This window comes from Triticum aestivum, chromosome 7D, assembly GCF_018294505.1.
Source record: "Triticum aestivum cultivar Chinese Spring chromosome 7D, IWGSC CS RefSeq v2.1, whole genome shotgun sequence".
Classification (NCBI taxonomy): Eukaryota; Viridiplantae; Streptophyta; class Magnoliopsida; order Poales; family Poaceae; genus Triticum; species Triticum aestivum.
This window is the reverse complement of record NC_057814.1, coordinates 297,178,265-297,190,630: the sequence shown is the minus strand read 5'-3', so window position 1 is coordinate 297,190,630 and position 12,366 is coordinate 297,178,265.

Genomic DNA, 12,366 nt, shown 5'->3' with positions numbered 1-12,366 from the left:
CTGGAAGATGATGATCTGATGGATTTAGAAGGTTCTGTAGATCTCCAAGAGGATCAAGACACTCTGACTCAAGTTGCTGACCTCCTAGATAACTTGGACTCTCAATACAACAATGACTTCCCTGCCCTCCCAAAAGACCTGCGCCCTCCCAAATGAGGCCCAGTTCATGCCACCAGAACCTGTGCTAGGGTGGCTGGTGACAAGAGAACTATTATTGAAAAGGCCAAGCAGCTTAAAGAGGTTCAGAATCTGGAAGTACAAAAACCCCTGGGTATGAAACACAATTCCTTTTCCAGTTTTAATGATCCTTCCTTCAATGCCATTGCTACTAAGATCGGTGTAGATATTACCTCTCTTAATGATGACATTGAATGCTCTTCTTTTAATCATGCCCTCCAAAACAGAACTGGAGGTTCTGCTTGTGAGGTTGTTTTCCTAGTTAGCAATTCTAGCTTAGATTGTGTAGATCCCCCTACTGAGCCTAGTGAGGGTCTCTGGTCTCTTATTTGCAAGCATAAACGGGGCAAGCACCCTAGGAACAACATTTCTCCATGAATGCTCTGTTCTGGAACATTAGAGGTATTGCAGCCCCTGGTAGGAAAACCCTCATCATTGACACCATTAACAAGACTCATGCCACCATTCTAGGGTTCCAGGAAACCAAGAAGGAGGATTTCTCTCCTTCTTATCTTAAATCCCTTACTGGCAACAGGGATTTTGACTGGCATACCCTACCATCCAAAGGATCTGCTGGAGGCATCCTGATGGGAGTAGATTTAAGCATTTTTTATGTTGTTGCTTGGTCCCACCTAGATTTTTCTATTAGTTGTCTAGTTAAGTTGAAATCTACTGGTCACACTTTTAGGGTGATTATTGTTTATGGCTCTCCTTATGAAGAAGGAAAAGAAGCCTTTATTTCTGAGCTTCATACTTTATTTTTAGATATTCACACTCCCACCCTGATTGGGGGTGATTTCAATTTAGTTAGGAATGCTGAAGATAAAAGTAATGGATCTATCGATCATAAATGGAGTGACAACTTCAATGCCTGGATTGAGATCTGGAGTTTACTTAAAATTAGGCTCTCTTCTAGGAAATTTACTTGGGCCAATAATCAAGTTGATTTGATTATGTCCACCATTCACAGAATTTTCTGTGACACAGAACTAGATGGTTTTTTTTCCCTCTTTCTAGTTGTAGAGCTCTACCCAGATGTCGTAGTGACCACACCCCTCAGCTCTGGAACTCTGGTCTTAATCAAACCCCTAAGAGTAATAGTTTTAAATTTGAAAAGTGGTGGCTACTTAGAGAAGATTTCACTGAGTTAGTTAGGAAAATCTGGAATGAACCCACTGGGAGCAGCTGCCCTCTGGAAAGCTGGCAGATCAAAATTAGGAGATTTAGGAAAACTACTAAAGGTTGGAACTCTAATGAAGAAGCCAATCTTAGGAGATACAAAAGGATTCTTCTGCTTGAGTTTGATTATCTAGATATTAAGGCAGAAACTTCTGACCTCTCTGAGGCTGAGACTAGTAGATTGAACTTTGTCCATGGGGAGCTTAAGAAAATCTGGCTCCAGGAAGAAATGAAAGCCAAACAAAGATCTAGAGATAGGAATATTAAGGAGGGAGATAGGAACACTGCTTATTTTCATGCAGTTGCTAATCAGAGGAGAAGGTAAACCCTCATTCACTCCCTAGATGGCCCCAATGGCCCTGTTACTGAGGTAGATGCTATGCTGAAAGTGGCTAGTGACTTTTACAAAGACCTGTTTAAGAAAGAAAACCCTTCTGGTTTCTCTCTGCAAAACAACTTCTTCTCTGCTTCTGAAAAAGTCTCTCTTGCTGAAAATGAGATGCTTGAAGCACCTTTTTCAGAGGCAGAGGTGAAGGAAACCATTTTCAGCTCCTATCCTGATGGGTCCCCTGGCCCTGATAGAATTCCTTTCTTGTTTTACCAGCATTTTTGGGACTTGGTGAAAAAAGATCTCATGGATCTTTTCCAAGCCTTTCATAGAGGAGAGTTAGATATATACATGCTCAATTTTGCTATGTTCTCCCTTATTCCTAAAGAGCCTGAGGCCACTTCTATGAAGAAATTCAGGCCCATCAGCCTGATTAACTGTAGTTTTAAGATTTTCTCTAAAGTCCTCACTACTAGGCTCTCTAAAGTTTTGCAAAGGTTGATTGCCAGCAACCAATCTGCATTTCTCAAGGGGAGGTATATATTAGAAAGTGTGGTTACTGCTCATGAAGTCCTCCACTCTGTTCATTTAGGTGGGGATAAAGGGCTTGTGCTTAAACTGGACTATGAGAAAGCCTTTGATAAAGTAGACCTCAATTTCCTTATGAAGCTCTTGGAGCTTAGGGGTTTGGGGGGTGGGGGAAATGGACTAGCTGGATTCAGCAACTAACTCATGGAGGGTCTGTTGGGGTCAAACTAAACAGCTGCGAGAGTGATTTTTTCCTTGCTAGCAAAGGCCTTAGGCAAGGTGACCCTATATCCCCTCTTTTGTTTAACTTGGTAGTGGATGTCCTCACTAAAATGTTAAGCAAAGCTGCTGATCATAGCTTGATCGCAGGGCTCTGCCCTGAGGTTTGTCCTGGTGGCATCATCTGCCTGCAATATGCAGATGATACCATCGTTTTCCTAGACAATGACTCCACCCATGCTAGCAACCTGAAAACCGTGCTAACTTGTTTTGAGCAAGTCTCAGGAATGAGAATTAACTACTCCAAGAGTGAGCTCATCCCTATCAACATGGATGACCAGGAGCTAGCTGATTTTCTTTCTATTCTAGTTTGTAGTAAAGGTAACTTCCCCATTAAGTACTTAGGCATTCCTCTTCACTATGATAAGCTGAGAAGAGAGGATAGCCAACCTGTCCTAGATAAAATCATTAAAAGGATTGCAGGGTGGAGGGGTAAACTCCTTTCTTACAGAGGGAGATTGATCCTCATCCAAGCCTGTTTGGCTAGCATCCCAGTGTACCTCCTTTCCTTCTTCAAATTCCCTAAATGGGCAGTGAACCTCATCAACTCTCAGATGTCTCACTTCTTGTGGAATGATTTTGAAGGCCATAGGAAACTTCACCTTGCTAACTGGGGCCTAGTCTCTATGAAAAAAGACTTTGGAGGCTTAGGTATACCTAACCTCCAAGAAATTAACATCTACCTTCTAGGATCTTGGATCAAGAGATACTATGAGGTAGACCAGAAACCCTGGAAGTTGCTCATTAATCATAAGTACTTGGCGAATAAAACTAATATTTTTGCCCCCTTCTCCAACCTTAAGACTTCTAGATTCTGGAAAGGTTTAAAATCTATTATTCATGCTATGAAATTTGGCTATAGATGGAGCATAGGGGATGGGAGCAGAACCAGGTTTTGGGAAGATACTTGGTTTGGCACATCCCCCCTAGCAGTCCAATTTTGGCCTGTCTACTCTATTTGGAATGAACAAAACAAAAGTGTGAATGAAATTTGAGATGGGCAATGCCTAAAACTCTCTTTCAGGAGGAACTTTAATGACAGTCTCATGGAACAATGGTTTCAGCTGGAGGGAATTGCCAAGAGCATTGTCTTTACTGCCGATCCAGATGCCCTGATCTGGCAACTAGACAAAAAGGGGCAGTACTCTTCCAGCTCCCTCTATCATATTATCAATTTTAGAGGGGTTCAGCCTATGTTTATCCCTGCAGTCTGGAAATTAAGAGTTCCTCCTAAAATTCATGTTTTTCTCTAGCTCCTCTCAAAAAATAAATTGATGACCAGAGATAATCTTAGGAAAAGACATATCATCAAACCCCTTGAGTGTGTTTATAGTTTGGAGCAAGAATCCTACTCTCACCCCTTTTTTGAATGTATTGTCGCTAAACACCTCTAGGTCCCTGTTGAGAATTTTTTTCTCTATTCAGATTGGCTCTTCCTTTGAATCTGTAGTCAGGTTCTGGATTGCTAACAAAAAGTGCTCGGTTTTAAATACTGTTAGCTCAACTGTCCTTTGGTGCCTCTGGAAATATAGAAATGCTATGATTTTCAGTAGCACCTCCTGGATTTCCGTTCCGTAGGTCTTGAGGTTGATCAAGAACACGGTGAGGAACTGGGCAATTCTCTCCTCCGGATCAGATAAGGACAAGTTGATGTCCTTCGTGGAAACCCTCTCAAAATCCCTCCAGGAACCTTTGGCAATCACAAGTGGCTGAGCAAAGCTCGACCTGCTCTGGGGCTGGAACCGTGGTCTCGGCTCAAGATCTCTGAAGATGATGATGGGCTCCTGTCGCCAAAGAAGAGAGACATCCATCACGCCGCGCCTTCCAGCCTGGTGTCTCCGCTTCTTGCCTGCTGGTCACCGCAGGCGGACACTGCCCCTCGTCTGAAGGCCATGAAGGCATCGCTGGATCCTCCCTGTGCCCTTTGAAGTATATATGATATACATGTTATTGATGTGTACTTTACTAGTGTTCATAGTAGCCCCTGGGTATTTGATACTGGTTCAGTTGCTATGATTAGTAACTCGAAATAGGAGTTACAAAATGAACAAAGACTAGTTGAGGGCAAGGTGACGATGTGTGTTGGAAGAAATTCCAAGGTTGATAAGATCACCATCGCACACTCCCTTTACCTTCAGGATTAGCGTTGAACCTAAAATAAATGTTATTTGGTGTTTGCATTGAGCATAATATGGTTGGATCATGTCTGTTGCAATACGGTTATTCATTTAAGTCAAAAAATAATTGTTATTTTGTTTACATGAATAAAACCTTTTGTCGTCATACACCCAAGGTGAATGGTTTATTGAATCTCGATCGTAGTGATACACATATTCATAATATTGATGCCAAAAGATGCAAAGTTGATAATGATAGTGCAACATATTTGTGGCACTACCGTTTTGGTCATATTGGTGTAAAGCGCATGAAGAAACTCCATGCTGATGGGCTTTTGGAATCACTTGATTATGAATCACTTGATGCTTGCGAACCATGCCTCATGGGCAAGATGACTAAGACTCCTTTCTCCGGAACAATGGAGCGAGCAACTAACTTATTGGAAATAATACATACTGATGTATGCGATCCGATGAGTGTTAAGGCTCGCGGCGGGTATCATTATTTTCTGACCTTCACAGATGATTTGAGCAGATATGGGTATATCTACTTGATGAGACATAAGTCCGAAACATTTGAAAAGTTCAAAGAATTTCAGAGTGAAGTGGAGAATCATCGTAACAAGAAAATAAAGTTTCTACGATTTGATCGTAGAGGCGAATATTTGAGTTACGAGTTTGGCCTTCAATTAAAACAATGTGGAATAGTTTCACAAACTCATGCCACCTGGAACAGCACAGCATAATGGTGTGTCCGAACGTCGTAGCCGTACTTTATTAGATATAGTGCGATCTATGATGTCTCTTACCGATTTACCACTATCGTTTTGGGGTTATGCATTAGAGACAACTGCATTCACGTTAAATAGGGCATCGTCTAAAAATCCATTGAGACGACACCATAGGAACTGTGGTTTAGCAAGAAACCTAAGTTGTCGTTTCTTAAAGTTTGGGGTTGTGATGCTTATGTGAAAAGGTTTCAACCTGATAAGCTCGAACTCAAATCGGAGAAGTGCGCCTTCATAGGATACCCAAAAGAAAATATTGGGTACACCTTCTATCACAGATCCGAAGGCAAGACATTCGTTGCTAAGAATGGATCCTTTCTAGAGAAGGAGTTTCTCTCGAAAGAAGTGAGTGAGAGGAAAGTAGAACTTGATGAGGTAACTGTACCTGCTCCCTTATTGGAAAGTAGTTCATCACAGAAATCAGTTCCGGTGACTCCTACACCAATTAGTGAGGAAGCTAATGATGATGATCATATAACTTCAGATCAAGTTACTACTGAACCTCGTAGGTCAACCAGAGTAAGATCCACACGAGAGTGGTACGGTAATCCTGTTTTGGAAGTCATGTTACTTGACCATGACGAACCTACGAACTATGAGGAAGCGATGATGAGCCCAGATTCCGCAAAATGGCTTGAGGCCATGAAATCTGAGATGGGATCCATGTATGAGAACAAAGTGTGGACTTTGGTTAACTTGCCCGATGATCGGCAAGCCATCGAGAATAAATGGATCTTCAAGAAGAAGACTGACACTGACGGTAATGTTACTGTCTACAAAGCTCGACTTATTGCAAAAGGTTTTCGACAAGTCCAAGGAGTTGACTATGATGAGACCTTCTCACCCGTAGCGATGCTTAAGTCCGTCCGAATCATGTTAGCAATTGCTGCATTTTATGATTATAAAATTTGGCAAATGGATGTAAAGACTGCATTCCTGAATGGATTTCTGGAAGAAGAGTTGTATATGATGCAACCTGAAGGTTTTTATCAATCCAAAGGATGCTAACAAAGTGTGCAAGCTCCAGCGATCCATTTATGGACTGGTGCAAGCATCTCGGAGTTGGAATAAATGTTTTGATAGTGTGATCAACGCATATGGTTTTATACAGACTTTTGGAGAAGCCTGTATTTACAAGAAAGTGAGTGGGAGCTCTATAGCATTTCTAATATTATATGTGGATGACATATTGTTGATTGGAAATGATATAGAATTTTTGGATAGCATAAAAGGATACTTGAATAAGAGTTTTTCAATGGAAGACCTCGGTGAAGCTACTTATATATTAGGCATCAAGATCTATAGAGATAGATCAAGATGCTTAATTGGACGTTCACAAAGCACATACCCTGATAAAGTTTTTCAAAATGGATCAAGCAAAGAAAGGGTTCTTGCCTGTGTTACAAGGTGTGAAGTTGAGTCAGACTCAAAGCCCGACCATGGCAGAAGATAGAGAGAGAATGAAAGTCATTCCCTATGCCTCAGCCATAGGTTCTATAAAGTATGCCATGCTGTGTACCAGTCCTATTTGTATACCCTGCCCTGAGTTTGGCAAGGGAGTACAATTTTGATCTAGAAGTAGATCACTGCACAGCGGTCGAAATTATCCTTAGAGGACTAAGGAAATATTTCTCGGTTATGGAGGTGATAAAGAGTTCATCGTAAAAAGTTATGTCGATGCAAGCTTTGACACCGATCTAGATGACTCTAAGTCACAATCCAGATACATATTGAAAGTGGCAGCAATTAGCTAAAGTAGCTCCGTGGAGAGCATTGTAGACATAGAAATTTGCAAAATACATATGGATATGAATTTGGCAGACCCGTTGACGAAACTTCTCTCACAAGCAAAACATGATCACACCTTAGTACTCTTTGGGTGTTAATCACATAGAAATATGAACTAGATTATTGACTCTAGTAAACCCTTTGGGTATTAGTCACATGGAGATGTGAACTAATCACATAAAGATGTGAGCTATTGGTGTTAAATCACATGACGATGTGAACTAGATTATTGACTCTAGTGCAAGTGGGAGACTGAAGGAAATATGCCCTAGAGGCAATAATAAAGTTGTTATTTATATTTCCTTATATCATGATAAATGTTTATTATTCATGCTAGAATTGTATTAACCGGAAACTTAGTACATGTGTGAATACATAGACAAACAGAGTGTCACTAGTATGCCTCTACTTGACTAGCTCGTTGAATCAAAGATGGTTAAGTTTCCTAGCCATAGACATGAGTTGTCATTTGATTAACGGGATCACATCATTAGAGAATGATGTGATTGACTTGACCCATTCCGTTAGCTTAGCACTTGATCGTTTAGTATGTTGCTGTTGCTTTCTTCATGACTTATACATGTTCCTATGACTATGAGATTATGCAACTCCCGAATACCGGAGGAACACTTAGTGTGCTACCAAACGTCACAACATAACTGGGTGATTATAAAGGTGCTCTACAGGTGTCTCCAATGGTACTTGTTGAGTTGGCATAGATCGAGATTAGGATTTGTCACTCCGATTGTCGGAGAGGTATCTCCGGGCCCTCTCGGTAATGCACATCACTATAAGCCTTGCAAGCAATGTGACTAATGAGTTAGTTACGTGATGATGCATTACGGAACGAGTAAAAAGACTTGCCGGTAACGAGATTGAACTAGGTATTGAGATACCGACGATCGAATCTCGGGCAAGTAACATACCGATGACAAAGGGAACAACGTATGTTGTTATGCGGTTTGACCGATAAAGATCTTCGTAGAATATGTGGGAGCCAATATGAACATCCAGGTTCCGCTATTGGTTATTGACTAGAGACGTGTCTCGGTCATGTCTACATAGTTCTCGAACCCGTAGGGTCCGCATGCTTAACATTCAGTGACGATCGGTATTATGAGTTTATGTGTTTTGATGTACCGAAGGTAGTTCGGAGTCCCGGATATGATCACTGTAGAGAATGATTTGGTGCATCGATAAATGATTGATCGTGCACTAGGCACATATATATAGGTACAAGGGGTGCGATCGGTATCTTGTCTCCTAAGATACACGTACATACAGAGGGAGACAGATACTACAGGTACTGCATACAGAACCCAGACCTACGTACATGTACACATGTTCAACACCCCCCCGCAGTCGAAGCGTCGCCGGTGACGCAAAGACTGGACCGAAAACCCTCGAAAGTCAAGGTGGGTAGTCCCTTCGTCATCACATCGGCGAACTGCTGATCGGTGGGCACATGTAGAACACGAACACGACCAAGGGCGACGTGCTCCCGGACGAAGTGGATGTCGAGCTCGATGTGCTTCGTCCGTCGGTGATGGACAGGGTTGGCAGCGAGGTACACCGCGGAGACGTTATCACAGTAGACGAGCGTCGCCTTGGTGACCTCACATAGCAACTCCTGGAGGAGCTGTCGTAGCCAGGAACACTCCGCGACGGCGTTGGCCACGGCCCGATACTCGGCCTCGGCGCTCGATCGTGAGACCGTGGGTTGTCGTTTAGACGACCACGAAATCAGAGAGGGCCCGAGGTAGACGCAGTAGCCGGAAGTAGAGCATCGAGTGTCGGGACACCCAGCCCAGTCGGCATCGGAGTAGGCGACAAGGCTGGTGTCGGGCGAGGCCGTCAGGGTGAGACCCATGGCTGTGGTGCCACGTATGTACCGAAGTATACGTTTCACGAGAGCCCAATGGGTGTCACGAGGAGCATGCATGTGAAGGCACACCTGCTGGACAGCATACTGAATGTCCGGACGCGTCAGTGTGAGGTACTGAAGCGCACCGACGATGGAGCGGTAGAAGGGAGCGTCGGACGCCGGAGAGCCCTCGACGGCGGACACCTTAGCCTTCGTATGGACAGGCGTGGAAGCAGGCTTGCAATTAAGCATGCCCGCGCGCTCCAGAAGCTCGTTGGCGTACTTCTGCTGGTGCAGAAAGAAGCCAGTAGCCCGGCGCACTACCTCGATGCCGAGGAAGTAGTGGAGAGCCCCGAAGTCCTTGAGGGCGAACTCGGTGCCGAGGCGAGCTATGATCTGCTGAAGAAGCGCTGGCGAGGACGCAGTCAGGATGATGTCGTCGACGTACAGGAGGAGGTACGCGGTGGCGTGGCCCTGGTGGTAGACAAACAGGGAGGCATTGGACCGTGTGGACCGGAACCCCTGTTGCTGGAGGAAGGCCGCGATCCGCTGGTACCAGGCCCGAGGTGCCTGCTTCAACCCGTAGAGAGAACGGGAGAGCAAGCACACGTGGTCCGGATAGTCGGTGTCGACGAAACCAGTCGGCTACTGACAGAACACCTGCTCGTCGAGATGGCCATGCAAGAAAGCATTAGACACATCGAGCTGGTGGACAGGCCAAGTGCGAGAAACACCAAGCTGGAGAACGGCGCGAATCGTGCCCGGTTTAACAACCGGGGCGAAGGTGTCGGTGAAGTCCACGCCGGCGCGCTGGCGAAAACCGCGCACCACCCAACGCGCCTTGTAGCGCTCGAGAGAACCGTCGGGACGAGTCTTGTGGCGGAAGACCCACTTGCCAGTGATGACATTGGCACGGGGTGGCCGCGGGACAAGCTGCCACGTACGGTTGCGCTGCAGGGCGTCAAACTCCTCACGCATCACAGCTAGCCAGTTCGGATCCCGAAGGGCTGCGCGAGCGGAGGTGGGGAGCGGTGACGGCGTCGAGGTAGAAGCCGCGCATGCGTACTCGTCCGACGGGTAGCGCGTGCTGGGACGCATGGGTCCCAGTCCGAGCCCGAGTGACCACACCGGTGAGGGGTGCAGCCGTGGCGACGGGAGCCGCCAAGGGAGCCACGGCGACGGGGGCCACGGCAGGGGCCGCGGCGGGGCCGGCCGAGGGGGCCACGGCGACGGGGGCCGCGGGGGCGGCCGAGGAGGCCGCTGCGTCGGGGGCCGCGGCAGGAGCCACAGCGCCAGGGGCCGCCGGCGCGGGGAGTGCGGGCATAGCCGGACCCGGGGCGCGGCTGGGCGGTCCGCCAAAGGTGGAGGCAGGGGCGAACCGCGCCGCAGGAGACTCTGAAGGTGACGGTACCTGCTGAAACGGGAACACGAGCTCATCAAAGTACACATGCCGCGAAGTGAAAACGCGGTGGGAGACTGGATCATAGCACCGGTAACCTTTGGTGTTGGGAGGATAGCCTAGGAAGATGCAAGGAAGGGACCGGGGCGCGAGTTTGTGAGGAGCAGTGGATGCGGTGCTAGGATAACAGAGACACCCGAAAATGCGAAGACCATCATAAGATGGAACCGCACCGAAGAGGAGCTGGTGAGGGGTGTAGTTCCAGCGGGAACGACAAGGGCGAATGTTAATGAGGAGGTTGGCGGTCGCGTGCGCGTCCGGCCAGAACCGAGTGGGCACGTAGGAGTGGAAGAGCAACGTGCGGACACAGTCGTTAAGCGTGCGAAGGACGCGCTCGGCGCGACCATTCTGCTGAGACGTGTAGGGGCAGGTGAGGCGAAAGATGGTGCCGTGGGACGCAAGTAAATTGCGGACAGCGACGTTGTCAAACTCCTTGCCGTTGTCAGTTTGCAAGGCGAGAATAGGACGACCGAACTATGTGGTGACATATGAATAAAAAGCGGTGAGTGTGGCAAGAGTGTCGGACTTGCGACGGAGAGGGAAGGTCCACACATAATGAGTAAAATCATCCAATATCACCAGATATTATAAATAGCCAGTGTTGCTAGCAACCGGGGACATCCAAACATCACTATGCAACAACTGAAACGGAAAGGTGGAAATGTTTGTAGACTCGCTAAAGGGAAGACGAACGTGCTTGCCAAGACGGCAAGCCTCGCAAGAGTGATCGTCGACTTTATTACATGAGAAAGAAAAACTTTGAAGAATCTGACGCATAGCGTTGGAGTTGGGATGACCGAGATGGGCATGCCAAAGATCGACACTGGCGGCGAAGGCGGCGGGGCGACGGGTGGTGGTGGCGCTGGAGGGATGCACTGGATAAAGCTCGTCCGGGCTATCACATCGGTGGAGCACCATCCGTGTACGGGCGTCCTTCACAGAAAAACCGATATCGTCAAATTCAACAGTTATAGGATTCTCACGAGTAAGGCGATGAACGGAAACAAGATTAGTGACTAAGTCAGGAGACACAAGAACATTAGACATATGCACAGGAGTAGAAGTAGAAGGAAAAGACATATGACCGACGTGAGTAATGGGTAGGGAGGAACCGTTACCAACGGTGATACGGGTGGGAGTATGAACGGGAGTGGCAGATGTGAGGTTACCGGGATGAGCAGTCATGTGAGCAGTGGCGCCCGAGTCCATGTACCAGTCACCACCGCCACCATAGGAGCTCGGTGACGGGGCGGAGTGCAGTGCGGCAAGCAAGGCCGGGTCCCACGGCGGCGGCGCCTGAGGAGGGTAGAACCCTTCGTAGGCTGGCGCGGGAGCAGCCCCGAAGGCCGGAGCAGCGGCGGCGCCGTAGGAGGGCGCGGTCCCATAGGCCGGCGCGGCGGCGGCGCCATAGGCCGGCGCGGACCCGTAGGCGGGCGTCGGCGGGGGCGCGGTACCATAGCCGCTGTAGGGAGCGGCGTGCGGCGCGGCGAAGAGGGCCTGGTGACCCGCCGGGCGGGGCCCAAGGATGCCCGGAGCCGGAGCCCGAGGGACCGGCATGGAGTAGGCGTGGACGACGCCGGTCCACGGGTTGGTGCCGTACGTCCATGGGGGAGTCACCTGCTGCGGCTGACGGCCCCCCCGGCGCCTGTTGATGCTTGCGGCCGCCCCCGCGGCGGTTGCCGCGGCGCCCGCCACCCGGCTGCTGGGGGGCAGCGGGAAGGGCGGGAGGCGCGGGCGGGAGGGGGAAGTACCCCAGAGGCGCTGGTGGCGGCGGCTGCTAGCGCGGCGCGGGTGGGGCGGTCGGTGGAGGGGCGCCGCGGGAGGTGCCGGCGGCGAGGGCGTGGTGCTGCACACGCTTC